Genomic DNA, 15,312 nt, shown 5'->3' on the forward strand with positions numbered 1-15,312 from the left:
CTGGTGTAATCCGCTGAAGGTCCGTTTCGCATATCCTGCCTCCTGGCAGGAATGGCAGCTTCTTGGTTCTTTCTGTTCTCCCCGCCGGGGAGGGGTTCTCTTGATGCTGAGTAGGGGGAGAGTTTTTTGGGGAGAGAGTGTTTTGTTCTGAAGCGACGTTAGTGGACTTGTCGCAAGACACGGGGCACGTAGCATCTATCGGCGTGTTAGGGAGTGCGGGCGAGGGGGATGTTTGTAGCTTAGGCTGGGGAGTCGAAGAGGAGACGGGGCGCAGCGACTGATTTTCAGCTGGTAAGTCAGTCTCTGTGGGGGTTTGGTGGTCTGCCCTCATTTTCCGGCTCTTTCTCCTCCTAGCTCTTCTTATTTCTGTAGCGCTCAGCGCTGTCCTGGTCGGTGAGGCTTCTTCCTCTTCCTCCGACACTGCTTCCTCCTCGGATTCTTGAAGTTTTCTTTTATTCGAGGAGGCTGGTATTTGTGTGTCCATGTTGGTGATTTCTTTTCCATTGTCTTCGGGTTGGGCTGTTTTCGCTACTTGCGTGCAAGGCTGTATGCTGGTCTTGCCCTTTTTCGCGACCGTCACCCATCCCTGTTTGGCTTCTGGGGGGTTTGTAGTTTTAGCTGGAGCGGGGGCCATGACTGCGGCTTTGGACGCCTCCGGTTTTCTGCTGGCTGCTTTCCGTTTGGGGCAGTCCTTGGCCATATGGCCCTGTTGTTGGCATTGCCAGCAGTGGGGTCTCCTCCCTTCGACTATCAATGAGAGCGTCCAATCCCCAAACTGGATCGTGGCCGGGATGCTGAAGAAGCCCACCTTATCCACCACCATCTGCACCTTGTAGTCGCCGGTCATGATGTTTCTCTGACCGCGGCAGGGCGTGACCTCCTCGACATCTCCATATTGGCTGAGGATGGCCCCCAGCTGTCTTGCTCCCATGTAGCAGGGGACGTTCAGCACCGACACCACTGTTCTTCTTTTGTTAAGGTAAACCGGATGTAGTTTTATATTTTTTGATTGGTGGTTTGCCTTAGCAAGTCTGACGGCGTCTTCTGGGGTGGGGAGCAGGACATCCCACATGGCATAGCTTTTCCTGCAGATGTAATTCGCAGGGATGTTCTGCTCCATCAGGATCTTCACCATTGTTTCTTTATTTAACCCTGTCAGGCTTCTGGTCTTAGTGTCAGAGGTGATTAGAGATAACACTCTCTTCTCTAAACTTTCCACCTGACCTGGGAGTGGCTGAACCGTGTTTCCTTCCGTGACGCTTTTGTATGTCGAGAGGAAGAGGTCACGGTATTCCTGAGGAGTCATTTTCTCCTCCTCTTTCTGTCCCCATGCTGCGACTCCTCCTTGTTGTGTGTTCGATGGACCAGGAGCTGAGGGAGCGGTGACAGGCGCTTTTTGCTTGGTGGAGGAAGAACTGGTCATAGAGTTGGGGGTCTGACCTTTTCCAGGCAGGGTGGGCCAGTCCGCAGTTGATGAAGCGTGCTGGCTCCCCCGACTTTCCGGGTCCTTCTCCGTCCTCTTCTTCTGTGGTTGGGCCGCTTTCTCCTTCGATGTAGGGCGTTCCGCTTCTGGGGAGGTCATCGTAGTTTTAGTAGCGGCCTCTGCTTTCGATATCTCTTCCGTATGCGACGTGTTGTTGCCGGTCGAGATATGCCTTGTATGTTCGGCTGCTTGTTTACTGCCGTTGCCCTCTTGGGGAGTGTTCGAGGGTGACGGATCCACCATGTCCTCCTCGAATAATGACTGTAAGGAGGAGATGGTTTCACTGAACAGCTCTTCTTCAGTATCCTTAGAGGGGTTGTTCTTTCCCTTTTCCCCTACGGTTGTTGGGGAGTCCCTCTTTTGGGGAGCGGAGTGGCGTTGTGCTGGTGTTGCCACCGTTGCTTTTGGGCTCTGGGGTGTCACTTGTCCGTGCCCCTCTTCCTTTTTTCCAACTGGACAACTTGAGCCCGCTTTTGTATTTCGGTTGCCCTCGTGGGGAGCCGTCTGCTCCTTTTTGGTAGTTTCACTGGGGGTCGCCGCGGGCTGCGGCCCTACCCCTCTGCTTCCATCCAAGGTCGCCGCGGGCTGCGGCCCTACCTTGGCACCATCATCCAGCTTGCTCTTCATCTCTCCACTAGCCCGGGGCCGGGAATTGACTCCCTTTTCCGGGGATTTCTCAGGGGGAGCGATGTCACGCATTTGGGGTGAGGTACCCCGCCTGCTTGGCATCGTGGTGGGGGAGTTGGCCGCTTACGCAGACCCGGCCTGGGAGGGAGGAAAAATAAAACAGTATGGGGGACAAAGGGATGGAGGGGGTGGCCAGGGGTGAAGAGAGACAGAGTTTTGACCTCCCCTTGCGGGGGAGTCGGGTTAGTCAGCTCGATCCCCCCTTGCGGGGGGAGAGCAGAGAAGATAGACGCAGTGGTGGCTAGCGGGTCAGAGTGCCGCGTCGCAATTAAGAGGAGAGAGGGAAAGGCATCTTTGCCCAGAGAGAAGGCAAAAACGAAGAGGTATTAACCCCAAAACCCTTCCCACAAACAACCCCAACAGGAAGCGACAAAGAGACCCGGTCTGCTCGATCCAACGGGAGAGCAGCGAAGAAAGACAAAAGACTAGCGGGTCAGAGTGCCGCTAGTTAATTAAGAGGGAGAAGTAGACATTCCTCCCAGAGAGAGGGAGAAAAGAAGAAAACCTTAAAACTACTTAATACTAAAACTTAAGACTAAAACCTTAGACTATGCTGAAGGTCCTGACTCCCCAAAGGAGGGGGTCTGGTCCTTGCAGACGTAAAAAAGATGCCTTAACCTGGCTAAAAAGCCCGGTGGCAGATCCCTTCTTGGACAATCGGAAGAGCAAAAGTTTCGCACTGAGAACAGATACTACACTTTGATCTTAGCCAGAAGAGGCCGAGAAGCGATAAAGGGGCTCCCTCCGGGGCCGGGGTCGTCAGTGGACCGGTCCGGGCGGCAAAGGTTGCGGGCAGAGCGACAACGACCCCCCTACCCCCGGCCCCTCTCTACTAGTGGAAGCGTCGATCGCAGGCAGCGGCCAAGGAGGGCCGCCCGCCCGCCTCCGTCATCCAGCTAATGAGACCAACGAACGGTCCATCCAGCCGAGCGGACCGAACCGAAAGCGAACGAAAGCAAAGCCAGCAACAACTAAGTAAAGGGAAGTAAGGACCAACAAAGTCGTTTAGTTTAGTAGTAAGATCAAAGTAGTAGTCAGTCTGTTTTTGGGATTGCGTTTTCTGACTCTTTCCCGAGCGAGCTGGGGTCAGAATCGGGGCTGTTAACTCCTGGAGGCAGTGCAATACCAGGCCAACCCGTGGAGAAGGGGGAGCAAGCTCCTAACCCTTGACCGAGTTCCAAAAATCAGTTTAATATCGTGATCCCTCCATGCGAGGGACCTATCAGATATTAAGCTGATAAGAACAGATACTACACTTTGATCTTAGCCAGAAGAGGCCGAGAAGCGATAAAGGGGCTCCCTCCGGGGCCGGGGTCGTCAGTGGACCGGTCCGGGCGGCAAAGGTTGCGGGCAGAGCGACAACGACCCCCCTACCCCCGGCCCCTCTCTACTAGTGGAAGCGTCGATCGCAGGCAGCGGCCAAGGAGGGCCGCCCGCCCGCCTCCGTCATCCAGCTAATGAGACCAACGAACGGTCCATCCAGCCGAGCGGACCGAACCGAAAGCGAACGAAAGCAAAGCCAGCAACAACTAAGTAAAGGGAAGTAAGGACCAACAAAGTCGTTTAGTTTAGTAGTAAGATCAAAGTAGTAGTCAGTCTGTTTTTGGGATTGCGTTTTCTGACTCTTTCCCGAGCGAGCTGGGGTCAGAATCGGGGCTGTTAACTCCTGGAGGCAGTGCAATACCAGGCCAACCCGTGGAGAAGGGGGAGCAAGCTCCTAACCCTTGACCGAGTTCCAAAAATCAGTTTAATATCGTGATCCCTCCATGCGAGGGACCTATCAGATATTAAGCTGATAAGAACAGATACTACACTTTGATCTTAGCCAGAAGAGGCCGAGAAGCGATAAAGGGGCTCCCTCCGGGGCCGGGGTCGTCAGTGGACCGGTCCGGGCGGCAAAGGTTGCGGGCAGAGCGACAACGACCCCCCTACCCCCGGCCCCTCTCTACTAGTGGAAGCGTCGATCGCAGGCAGCGGCCAAGGAGGGCCGCCCGCCCGCCTCCGTCATCCAGCTAATGAGACCAACGAACGGTCCATCCAGCCGAGCGGACCGAACCGAAAGCGAACGAAAGCAAAGCCAGCAACAACTAAGTAAAGGGAAGTAAGGACCAACAAAGTCGTTTAGTTTAGTAGTAAGATCAAAGTAGTAGTCAGTCTGTTTTTGGGATTGCGTTTTCTGACTCTTTCCCGAGCGAGCTGGGGTCAGAATCGGGGCTGTTAACTCCTGGAGGCAGTGCAATACCAGGCCAACCCGTGGAGAAGGGGGAGCAAGCTCCTAACCCTTGACCGAGTTCCAAAAATCAGTTTAATATCGTGATCCCTCCATGCGAGGGACCTATCAGATATTAAGCTGATAAGAACAGATACTACACTTTGATCTTAGCCAGAAGAGGCCGAGAAGCGATAAAGGGGCTCCCTCCGGGGCCGGGGTCGTCAGTGGACCGGTCCGGGCGGCAAAGGTTGCGGGCAGAGCGACAACGACCCCCCTACCCCCGGCCCCTCTCTACTAGTGGAAGCGTCGATCGCAGGCAGCGGCCAAGGAGGGCCGCCCGCCCGCCTCCGTCATCCAGCTAATGAGACCAACGAACGGTCCATCCAGCCGAGCGGACCGAACCGAAAGCGAACGAAAGCAAAGCCAGCAACAACTAAGTAAAGGGAAGTAAGGACCAACAAAGTCGTTTAGTTTAGTAGTAAGATCAAAGTAGTAGTCAGTCTGTTTTTGGGATTGCGTTTTCTGACTCTTTCCCGAGCGAGCTGGGGTCAGAATCGGGGCTGTTAACTCCTGGAGGCAGTGCAATACCAGGCCAACCCGTGGAGAAGGGGGAGCAAGCTCCTAACCCTTGACCGAGTTCCAAAAATCAGTTTAATATCGTGATCCCTCCATGCGAGGGACCTATCAGATATTAAGCTGATAAGAACAGATACTACACTTTGATCTTAGCCAGAAGAGGCCGAGAAGCGATAAAGGGGCTCCCTCCGGGGCCGGGGTCGTCAGTGGACCGGTCCGGGCGGCAAAGGTTGCGGGCAGAGCGACAACGACCCCCCTACCCCCGGCCCCTCTCTACTAGTGGAAGCGTCGATCGCAGGCAGCGGCCAAGGAGGGCCGCCCGCCCGCCTCCGTCATCCAGCTAATGAGACCAACGAACGGTCCATCCAGCCGAGCGGACCGAACCGAAAGCGAACGAAAGCAAAGCCAGCAACAACTAAGTAAAGGGAAGTAAGGACCAACAAAGTCGTTTAGTTTAGTAGTAAGATCAAAGTAGTAGTCAGTCTGTTTTTGGGATTGCGTTTTCTGACTCTTTCCCGAGCGAGCTGGGGTCAGAATCGGGGCTGTTAACTCCTGGAGGCAGTGCAATACCAGGCCAACCCGTGGAGAAGGGGGAGCAAGCTCCTAACCCTTGACCGAGTTCCAAAAATCAGTTTAATATCGTGATCCCTCCATGCGAGGGACCTATCAGATATTAAGCTGATAAGAACAGATACTACACTTTGATCTTAGCCAGAAGAGGCCGAGAAGCGATAAAGGGGCTCCCTCCGGGGCCGGGGTCGTCAGTGGACCGGTCCGGGCGGCAAAGGTTGCGGGCAGAGCGACAACGACCCCCCTACCCCCGGCCCCTCTCTACTAGTGGAAGCGTCGATCGCAGGCAGCGGCCAAGGAGGGCCGCCCGCCCGCCTCCGTCATCCAGCTAATGAGACCAACGAACGGTCCATCCAGCCGAGCGGACCGAACCGAAAGCGAACGAAAGCAAAGCCAGCAACAACTAAGTAAAGGGAAGTAAGGACCAACAAAGTCGTTTAGTTTAGTAGTAAGATCAAAGTAGTAGTCAGTCTGTTTTTGGGATTGCGTTTTCTGACTCTTTCCCGAGCGAGCTGGGGTCAGAATCGGGGCTGTTAACTCCTGGAGGCAGTGCAATACCAGGCCAACCCGTGGAGAAGGGGGAGCAAGCTCCTAACCCTTGACCGAGTTCCAAAAATCAGTTTAATATCGTGATCCCTCCATGCGAGGGACCTATCAGATATTAAGCTGATAAGAACAGATACTACACTTTGATCTTAGCCAGAAGAGGCCGAGAAGCGATAAAGGGGCTCCCTCCGGGGCCGGGGTCGTCAGTGGACCGGTCCGGGCGGCAAAGGTTGCGGGCAGAGCGACAACGACCCCCCTACCCCCGGCCCCTCTCTACTAGTGGAAGCGTCGATCGCAGGCAGCGGCCAAGGAGGGCCGCCCGCCCGCCTCCGTCATCCAGCTAATGAGACCAACGAACGGTCCATCCAGCCGAGCGGACCGAACCGAAAGCGAACGAAAGCAAAGCCAGCAACAACTAAGTAAAGGGAAGTAAGGACCAACAAAGTCGTTTAGTTTAGTAGTAAGATCAAAGTAGTAGTCAGTCTGTTTTTGGGATTGCGTTTTCTGACTCTTTCCCGAGCGAGCTGGGGTCAGAATCGGGGCTGTTAACTCCTGGAGGCAGTGCAATACCAGGCCAACCCGTGGAGAAGGGGGAGCAAGCTCCTAACCCTTGACCGAGTTCCAAAAATCAGTTTAATATCGTGATCCCTCCATGCGAGGGACCTATCAGATATTAAGCTGATAAGAACAGATACTACACTTTGATCTTAGCCAGAAGAGGCCGAGAAGCGATAAAGGGGCTCCCTCCGGGGCCGGGGTCGTCAGTGGACCGGTCCGGGCGGCAAAGGTTGCGGGCAGAGCGACAACGACCCCCCTACCCCCGGCCCCTCTCTACTAGTGGAAGCGTCGATCGCAGGCAGCGGCCAAGGAGGGCCGCCCGCCCGCCTCCGTCATCCAGCTAATGAGACCAACGAACGGTCCATCCAGCCGAGCGGACCGAACCGAAAGCGAACGAAAGCAAAGCCAGCAACAACTAAGTAAAGGGAAGTAAGGACCAACAAAGTCGTTTAGTTTAGTAGTAAGATCAAAGTAGTAGTCAGTCTGTTTTTGGGATTGCGTTTTCTGACTCTTTCCCGAGCGAGCTGGGGTCAGAATCGGGGCTGTTAACTCCTGGAGGCAGTGCAATACCAGGCCAACCCGTGGAGAAGGGGGAGCAAGCTCCTAACCCTTGACCGAGTTCCAAAAATCAGTTTAATATCGTGATCCCTCCATGCGAGGGACCTATCAGATATTAAGCTGATAAGAACAGATACTACACTTTGATCTTAGCCAGAAGAGGCCGAGAAGCGATAAAGGGGCTCCCTCCGGGGCCGGGGTCGTCAGTGGACCGGTCCGGGCGGCAAAGGTTGCGGGCAGAGCGACAACGACCCCCCTACCCCCGGCCCCTCTCTACTAGTGGAAGCGTCGATCGCAGGCAGCGGCCAAGGAGGGCCGCCCGCCCGCCTCCGTCATCCAGCTAATGAGACCAACGAACGGTCCATCCAGCCGAGCGGACCGAACCGAAAGCGAACGAAAGCAAAGCCAGCAACAACTAAGTAAAGGGAAGTAAGGACCAACAAAGTCGTTTAGTTTAGTAGTAAGATCAAAGTAGTAGTCAGTCTGTTTTTGGGATTGCGTTTTCTGACTCTTTCCCGAGCGAGCTGGGGTCAGAATCGGGGCTGTTAACTCCTGGAGGCAGTGCAATACCAGGCCAACCCGTGGAGAAGGGGGAGCAAGCTCCTAACCCTTGACCGAGTTCCAAAAATCAGTTTAATATCGTGATCCCTCCATGCGAGGGACCTATCAGATATTAAGCTGATAAGAACAGATACTACACTTTGATCTTAGCCAGAAGAGGCCGAGAAGCGATAAAGGGGCTCCCTCCGGGGCCGGGGTCGTCAGTGGACCGGTCCGGGCGGCAAAGGTTGCGGGCAGAGCGACAACGACCCCCCTACCCCCGGCCCCTCTCTACTAGTGGAAGCGTCGATCGCAGGCAGCGGCCAAGGAGGGCCGCCCGCCCGCCTCCGTCATCCAGCTAATGAGACCAACGAACGGTCCATCCAGCCGAGCGGACCGAACCGAAAGCGAACGAAAGCAAAGCCAGCAACAACTAAGTAAAGGGAAGTAAGGACCAACAAAGTCGTTTAGTTTAGTAGTAAGATCAAAGTAGTAGTCAGTCTGTTTTTGGGATTGCGTTTTCTGACTCTTTCCCGAGCGAGCTGGGGTCAGAATCGGGGCTGTTAACTCCTGGAGGCAGTGCAATACCAGGCCAACCCGTGGAGAAGGGGGAGCAAGCTCCTAACCCTTGACCGAGTTCCAAAAATCAGTTTAATATCGTGATCCCTCCATGCGAGGGACCTATCAGATATTAAGCTGATAAGAACAGATACTACACTTTGATCTTAGCCAGAAGAGGCCGAGAATTTATTTAGTCGTTACGGCCCCGACCTTGGCATTATCTACTGCCAAGGCCTTATTTGGGGTCCGTAACAACTTAGGCACCAGGGCCAAGTAGGGGGGTGTGGGGAAAAAAGAAATCGGGTCTTGACTAAAGCTAACGCTAGACTTGTACTGAAAGACAAGTTCTTTATTAAAAGACTACACTAGAGAACTATCATTCTACAATTCGCCTTACATTCTTACCAGGACCTATTTAAAACAAAACTAATTCTCCCCAGCTTAACGGGATGGCAGGCGACCTTCATGCATTCTGTAATAATAAAAAAGTGTATTTACATAAAAACAAAACAAAAATTATATATGTACAAACAAAAGTATTTTTTTTTTTTTTTTTTTTTTTTTTTTTTTTTTTTTTTTTTTTTTTTTTTTTTTTTTTTTTAAATAAATGGGGGTGAGATGAAGGGGAGGGGGGCAAGCTAAAATACACCCAAAAAGAAAGAAAAAGAAAACAACTTAACAAAATGCCTATGGGGGCGGATTAGTAAGGGACCCTCCCATCCTACTCTCTACTCGTTAGTGGAACGCCCACTGTCTTCCGGTCCCCTCCCCGAAGGGAAAGGTGAAAGCAAGCAGGTCGCTCCCTAGTGGGGAATGGAGGATCTACGGGACAGCAAAAACTGCTGGTGAAAAAATAACTTGTGGAGGGGGTTCGTCGGGAATGGACGGCGTCTTCCAAGATAAAAATGCATAAGGGGCAACAAAGGCCGGGGACAAAACAAACAAGTGGGAGTGGGCATCTTTGGAAGCTCTCCTAGTGCCGAATAAAAATAAATCAGGGACCGGATCGACACACATACATCCCTAGTCTAGGCCCTAATAAAGATACTCATCTTCCACTCGAAGTGGTTACCATCTCCTAACTAACCCTAGCTTCTACCCATGGACAAGAGTAAACTCTTGTTTAACAAATACGTTGGGGTGGGTTCCGAGTATAGAAAACACCAACCCCAGCACCCTAGGACCAATTCTAACCAGGGGGAAGCACGAACTCGAACCTGGCTCCTCGTCGGATGCACAAACTAGTGTTGTGCACCCATCTTCTATCAAAGTCGATGCGGGGCAACCTTTCCCAATCGCATCTGATTTTCGTTTTAAGTTGGTGCTTAAAACGAACGACCAGATCCCGATCGGAAACAGACTGCCCCTCATAGACGATGTCTAGACGTGAAACCCACGTCACTAACCTAGCTACGGCTAGTATCGCTAGAAACACCAACCGTTTCTCCCTAGAAAACGGCGGGTCCACATTATCGACCACATACGCTAAATCAAGTGGCACCGACCGCTCGGGGTCGATGCGAGCCGTTACCTCTTCGACATACCTCCAGAGACTCCGCACCCCGCTGCAAAGAAAGAACGCGTGTTCCCTCGTCTCGTCCTCCTCCTCGTCATTGCAGCGGGGGCACGGGGGATAATAAAATTCTCTATCCCGGCAATCCCTGGCAAGTCGGTCGAAAAGTGGCAACGCGTCCCGGACCAGTCTCCACGTTACTGAAAATTCTGAATTATTTAAATGACTGCTGGCAGGCGCCCAACTCCACAGCGAGAGAACCTCCTCCCCCGACAGATGTAGCCGCTCCACCAGCGGATCGTTAGCGGTCCCCACCACTAGATCCCGATACAGCCTCCTCCTAGACCGCGCAAGGTCACTGGACCCCGGCAACGCCCTAAGGGCAGCCCGGCACTCGGTGAAGAAACGCGAATCCCCTGCTGGTCTTCTGCGACCTTCAGCGGCAGGGGCGGATACGAGCTGCGGAAAAGCCTGTTCCACCGCTGGCACCCAGTGCGTCTCCTCTAACAGTGTACGACTCAGGAACGCCAGTCTTTCAGCATGCTTGTGACTTTTCAAGTCCGGCATTCCCAAGCCTCCCTCGCCAAGTTTCTGCGTACAGACCTGTCTACGGACATACGGCTCTCCTCCTTTCCACAGCAGTTTAAAAAGGAGGCGCTCTAAAGCCTTACAGCGGTCCGCAGGCAGGGGAAGAACAGATAAACGGTAAAGGATCAGCGGAAACACGTAAGTGGCGCATGCCTCCGCACGACCCTTCAAGGACAACCTCCTTCGAATCCAAGACACGACCGACGATTCGACCTTCGTCTGTACCTCCGACCAATTCTTGTCCAACTGGAGATCCGGCCCGAACCACACGCCGAGGATCTTAACCGGGCCATCAGTCCAGCCGAACGCACCTGGAAGCGAGTTTACCCCGGTCCAGGCGCTCAACCGCAGGCCGACGGACTTGCTGCGATTGATCACGGCCCCTGTAACAACTTCGTACTCAGCGATCGCCTCTATCACCGCTTCGATGTCGTTACGACAAGCTGCGAAAACGGTGACGTCATCAGCGTACGCGGACACCCTGGCAAATCGGCCGCCAGGTAGAGCAATGCCGCGTAGGACTGGTCTCGCCGCCTCGTCCCTTAATTTGCGAAGGAAGGGCTCCAACGCCAGGACATAGAGCAGAGGCGACAGCGGACAGCCCTGCCGCACCGACCGAGAGACCCCAAAGGACTCCGACAACCTACCGTTGACTTGCACCACTACCGCGGGATCACGATACAGAGCAGAGACCCACTTGCGGAAGTCCGGACCAAAGCCGGCGGTTTCCACAACAGACCTCAGGAACCCATGGTCCACCCTATCGAACGCCTTGGACTGATCCAAATTGATCAGCGCGGCTTCCGTGTCGTCTTCTAAACCCTCTAAGATCAAGCGCACCAGGTGCAAGTTGTTCTGAATTGATCGACCCTTCACAGCGTAATTCTGATCCGGTTCGATCAAGTCACCGATAACAACCTGCATCCGGTTTGCGAGAACGCGAGCCAAAATCTTCACGTCTGCGTTAAGCAGAGTGATCGGCCTGTAATCGTCTAGATTCCCCCCTCCAGGTTGGTTCCCCTTCTTCAGAAGCGTGACCACTCCTTTGGTTACCTGTCTCGGGATCGAGCCCGTGACAAACCAGTGGTTAAACACGCCCGTCAGAAGGGGCACAAACATGGGCGACAGCCTCAAGAACAATTCATAGGGCAAACCATCAAGTCCCGGAGATTTGTTGAGGCCTACCTGCTTCAACGCAGTAATGACCTCACGCTCCGTAACCATCCCCTCGCAGCTAGCCGCTCGGTCCGCAGTAAGGCGGGGCGAGCCAGCCAAATAGCCGCCAAACTCCTGGCCGCGGAGTCTGGGTAGTTGGGTGAATCGCTCCTCCAGATGTTGTCGAAACCCGTTGCAGATCTCCCGCGCCGACACGAGAGAGCGCCCTTCCAGGTCTTTCACTTCCCGAATGTACCCATCCGAGCCACGTCTTAAAGCAGCCCCACGCTCAACAGCGTCAACGTTCGCGGCTTCGTTGGAGACTCTTTTTAACCTAGCTCTAACTACCTGACCTGTGTATCGCTCGCTAGCCAAGCGATTCAGGTCCTCCTTTACTAGAGCTAGTTCTAGGGAATCCCCCCCTGCCACCGCCCGGGTCAGTCTATCGTCTAAGTGCCTTTTGGTCCGAGCCCTAACTAACGCGAGGCTTTGGCTATAGTGGACACAAAAGCGCCTAATGGTGACCTTAAGCTTAACCCACCAGCTACTCCCGGTAACCGCCCCCACTAACTCCCTCTGGATTAGTGTTGTCAGCCGCTCCCGGAAGTCTTCCGACTCCAACAAGGAGGCGTTCAACTTCCAGTAGCCAGCCAACCTAGGCCTATTACCTAACTTCAAACGGGCCAACACGAGTTTGTGGTCCGAATGACCTAGCCAGTGGAACGTGGGACAAGATAGAAAATCTACGTCGCCCCTTCTAATTAACATCCTGTCCAAGTATGTACTTGGACTGGAGGCCGCACTAGTATGCCACGTCCACATCTCCCTCCCGGGGTGATCCAGACGGAACCTATCGACCAGATCGCACGAGGCCATCAGGTCAGACAGGCTGCTTTCACACCAACCCGACCCTCTAACCCCCCCGACCTTATCTATGCTGGGGTCCAGGACGGCATTCCAGTCCCCCATTAACACTACCCGCTCCGGACCCGAAGAGAGAAACACCTCCACCCGCCGAAAAAAGGAAACCCTCTCGCTGGGGATGTTAGGTGCATAAACTGCCACTATCCGGAACACGCCGCTTTTAACGGCAACATCGACCACGACCAGCCTCCCATGAGCGTCGGCGTGGATAACGGTAACCGTCGCAGACAGGGTGCGACTTACTAGAACAGAAACCCCACTGCTACGGAGATTGCCGTATGCTGAGTAAACGTCAAAGTCGTTGACCAGCACACTGCAATCCCCGGGCCCAACAAAGTGGGTCTCCTGTAACGCAGCTATATCTACCTCAAGGGCCACGAGATCCCTCAGCACGCGAGCAGCCTTGCTTCGAGATCTCATGCCCCTCGCATTTAAACTAGCCAGGTTCAAGCCCGTGGCCATGCTTCCCTATCTAGAAAAATTCGTCGACTAGGGGTCTGAAGTCCTCGGGGGATAGGACGTCAAAAGCCTGGCCAAGACTGCCCGAGAGCAGGTCGGACGTAAGCCGTCCGTCTCTAGCCAGGCCCCCAACGTCCAGAGGAAACGTAATTTTTAGAGCCCTATACAGGGAGGGGTGAACATAAATGGGGACCCTCCCTTCGCATTTTTTGGCTATTTGCCCTAGTGATGGGTGCTCCCCGTCGAATATTTTTAATCCCTTAAAGGCCGTCTTGCTTTCTTCTAGCATCCTCCATAAGGCTTTCGCTCGCCCTCCCCTATTTGGCCGGACGAACGTAATCAGCTGAGGAGCATCCGCAAAATTCCTAGGGTCAGCGACCTCCTTCTCGTCCACCTTTGAGAGGTTTTCGAGGGACCTCAAAAATTTCCTTTGTCTTCCATTGAGGTCGCTGACCGATTCTTCCATTCTGACTTGGCAGATTTTTTCTCCCGGCCAGAAGGGAAACTTTCTGGACTTGCCTTCTCTGGGAGCTGCAGGCCTCTCATCTGGTCGTTTTTTGGTTGGCTCCTCAGCCTCCATCGGTGTTTCTGGAGCTTCGCCCGGCTCCTTTTCCTCTGGAGGGGTACTGAATAGGGGAGGGGTGGCCTGGACATCCTCTTCGGGGACCTGTGTTGGATGCTCAGGGTCTTCTTCTATCATTTTCTCTCTTTTCGCATCTTTTTTGGCCCCTCCTCCTTCTTCTTCTTCCGACTCGGAGGAGCTGACCCTGAGTTTTCTTTTGGCCGACCCTGCCGCTCCTCTGGGTGTTGTTATTGGAGCGGCCACTTCCATCTTTTTCGTTTTCCTGGAGACCACCTTACTCCAGGTGCCGGCCTCGTTCCTGTCCGCCGCCTTGTCCTCGCTTAGTTTCTTTGCTGCTGTTTCTTTTTCGGCTTCTATCCTTTTAGGACAGAAGCGGGACACATGGCCTGGTTTCTGGCAGGACCAGCAGTGCGGCCTTCTTCCTTCAACAATGACCAGCATTGTCCAGCCCTCACATGAAAGTTGGGAGGGGATTTTTTCGACCTCCTTTCGGTCCACCCTCATGTCCAGTCTTATCTCCCCCATCCGGATTCCTCGGGGGCCAATCACCGGCTGCACACTCTCGACCTCCCCGTACTGTGCCATCGTGGCGCCCAGCTGGTCTTCCGAAATGAAGCTGGGCACTCCCTTCACTGTAACCGCTGCCCTCCTCTTTGATTTGTATTCCGGCCGCAGTCGAAAATTCTTCCAGGTGAGATCTCCTTTTGCCAACCTCTCTGCGTCTTCCCTCGTTGGCAAAAGGATATCCCACATGGCAAAAAACCGTCGCACCAAGTACTGGGCCGGAATCCGCAGCTCACCCAGGATTTCTAGCATCTTTTCAGCTGGGATCCTCGTTAGTCCCTTCCCCTTCTCGTCGAAGGTGAGGAAGGCGATTGACCTGTCCTGCATTGCCTCCTGGACTTCTGGCACCACCTTCATCACGTTACCAGCCGCATATTCTTTGAAATTATTTTCCAGGAGGTCTTTATAGTATTGGGGGGTCTTCTTTTTTCCTCCGGGAATTCCTGCTGGCAATTTTACTCCGGACCAGGCTGCCGATACTTCCTTTTGCGCAGCCGGTATTGGTGAATCATCCCTGGTGAGGGCTGGCCAATCCTCCGCGCTGGCTGGAACCGCATCCTTATCCGACGCCCTCCCTGACCCCTGGGAGCACCCATCTACTACGATCACCTCCTCGGATCTAACCTTTCTTAGTCCCTCCGTTGCTGGTTTTTGGGGGCTGCTTTTTTCGGACTGCGTTTCCGTTGGGGGACCCTCATCCGTGACCCACCAACGCTTTACCGGCCTTCTCCTATCTTTTCGCGCCTCCTTCCACGTTGCTGCCTCTTTTCCTCCTGTTGACTCCCTCATTGAGTTCCTCCAGGCTTCGGCCACTTGTTCTCTCGACATGGCCCCTGGAGTTTTCCCTGGCAGCTTTTCCCCCACTTTGCCTACCGCTGCTGTTGGGGCAACTTCCACCACGGCTACATTAGGGCTAACTACCCCCAGATCAGCGTTCTCCCTATTGGGGGTACCCTGCAGGGCAGTCCCCCCCGCGACCATCAAGCTGCCAGCGGCGGCTACCAACCTGCACGAAATGGGGTTGCCTTTACGGGCAGCAACCCCCGACACGCGTCTCGAACCTGACCAAGGGGGTTCGACCCCTTCCCTACTCCTGCCAGAGGCCTCGACCACTGGACTGGGGGCAGCGACCCCCGCTCGCGATCCGGACACCGACACGACCGACTCGACCGACGCAACCGACGCTACCGAACACTCCGGGGTGGCGACCCCGGGGACCCTTCTCGAACTGGGGG

At 54.3% G+C, this 15,312-nt stretch overlaps 10 non-coding genes and 1 pseudogene across 10 annotated transcripts; all 11 read right to left on the bottom strand.

Annotated features, from left to right (window-relative positions):
• Window positions 1-2,747: 2,747 nt before the first annotated feature.
• LOC145275560 (U2 spliceosomal RNA) lies at window positions 2,748-2,901 on the bottom strand (annotated as a pseudogene).
• Window positions 2,902-3,258: 357 nt separating this feature from the next.
• On the bottom strand, window positions 3,259-3,459 carry LOC145275994 (U2 spliceosomal RNA). Its single transcript, XR_013867746.1, has one exon. It is a non-coding gene; the product is annotated as a U2 spliceosomal RNA (small nuclear RNA).
• A 357-nt stretch (window positions 3,460-3,816) lies between these two features.
• Window positions 3,817-4,017, bottom strand: LOC145275995 (U2 spliceosomal RNA). The gene has a single exon (XR_013867747.1). It is a non-coding gene; the product is annotated as a U2 spliceosomal RNA (small nuclear RNA).
• Window positions 4,018-4,374: 357 nt separating this feature from the next.
• Window positions 4,375-4,575, bottom strand: LOC145275998 (U2 spliceosomal RNA). Its single transcript, XR_013867749.1, has one exon. It is a non-coding gene; the product is annotated as a U2 spliceosomal RNA (small nuclear RNA).
• Window positions 4,576-4,932: 357 nt separating this feature from the next.
• Window positions 4,933-5,133, bottom strand: LOC145275999 (U2 spliceosomal RNA). Its single transcript, XR_013867750.1, has one exon. It is a non-coding gene; the product is annotated as a U2 spliceosomal RNA (small nuclear RNA).
• Window positions 5,134-5,490: 357 nt separating this feature from the next.
• On the bottom strand, window positions 5,491-5,691 carry LOC145276000 (U2 spliceosomal RNA). Its single transcript, XR_013867751.1, has one exon. It is a non-coding gene; the product is annotated as a U2 spliceosomal RNA (small nuclear RNA).
• Window positions 5,692-6,048: 357 nt separating this feature from the next.
• LOC145276001 (U2 spliceosomal RNA) lies at window positions 6,049-6,249 on the bottom strand. The gene has a single exon (XR_013867752.1). It is a non-coding gene; the product is annotated as a U2 spliceosomal RNA (small nuclear RNA).
• Window positions 6,250-6,606: 357 nt separating this feature from the next.
• LOC145276002 (U2 spliceosomal RNA) lies at window positions 6,607-6,807 on the bottom strand. Its single transcript, XR_013867753.1, has one exon. It is a non-coding gene; the product is annotated as a U2 spliceosomal RNA (small nuclear RNA).
• Window positions 6,808-7,164: 357 nt separating this feature from the next.
• On the bottom strand, window positions 7,165-7,365 carry LOC145276003 (U2 spliceosomal RNA). The gene has a single exon (XR_013867754.1). It is a non-coding gene; the product is annotated as a U2 spliceosomal RNA (small nuclear RNA).
• Window positions 7,366-7,722: 357 nt separating this feature from the next.
• Window positions 7,723-7,923, bottom strand: LOC145276004 (U2 spliceosomal RNA). The gene has a single exon (XR_013867755.1). It is a non-coding gene; the product is annotated as a U2 spliceosomal RNA (small nuclear RNA).
• Window positions 7,924-8,280: 357 nt separating this feature from the next.
• Window positions 8,281-8,481, bottom strand: LOC145275506 (U2 spliceosomal RNA). The gene has a single exon (XR_013867328.1). It is a non-coding gene; the product is annotated as a U2 spliceosomal RNA (small nuclear RNA).
• Window positions 8,482-15,312: the final 6,831 nt, after the last annotated feature.

Source organism: Euprymna scolopes, unplaced genomic scaffold (genome assembly GCF_053919585.1).
Source record: "Euprymna scolopes isolate OS-2025 unplaced genomic scaffold, ASM5391958v1 sca7, whole genome shotgun sequence".
Taxonomy (NCBI): domain Eukaryota; kingdom Metazoa; phylum Mollusca; class Cephalopoda; order Sepiida; family Sepiolidae; genus Euprymna; species Euprymna scolopes.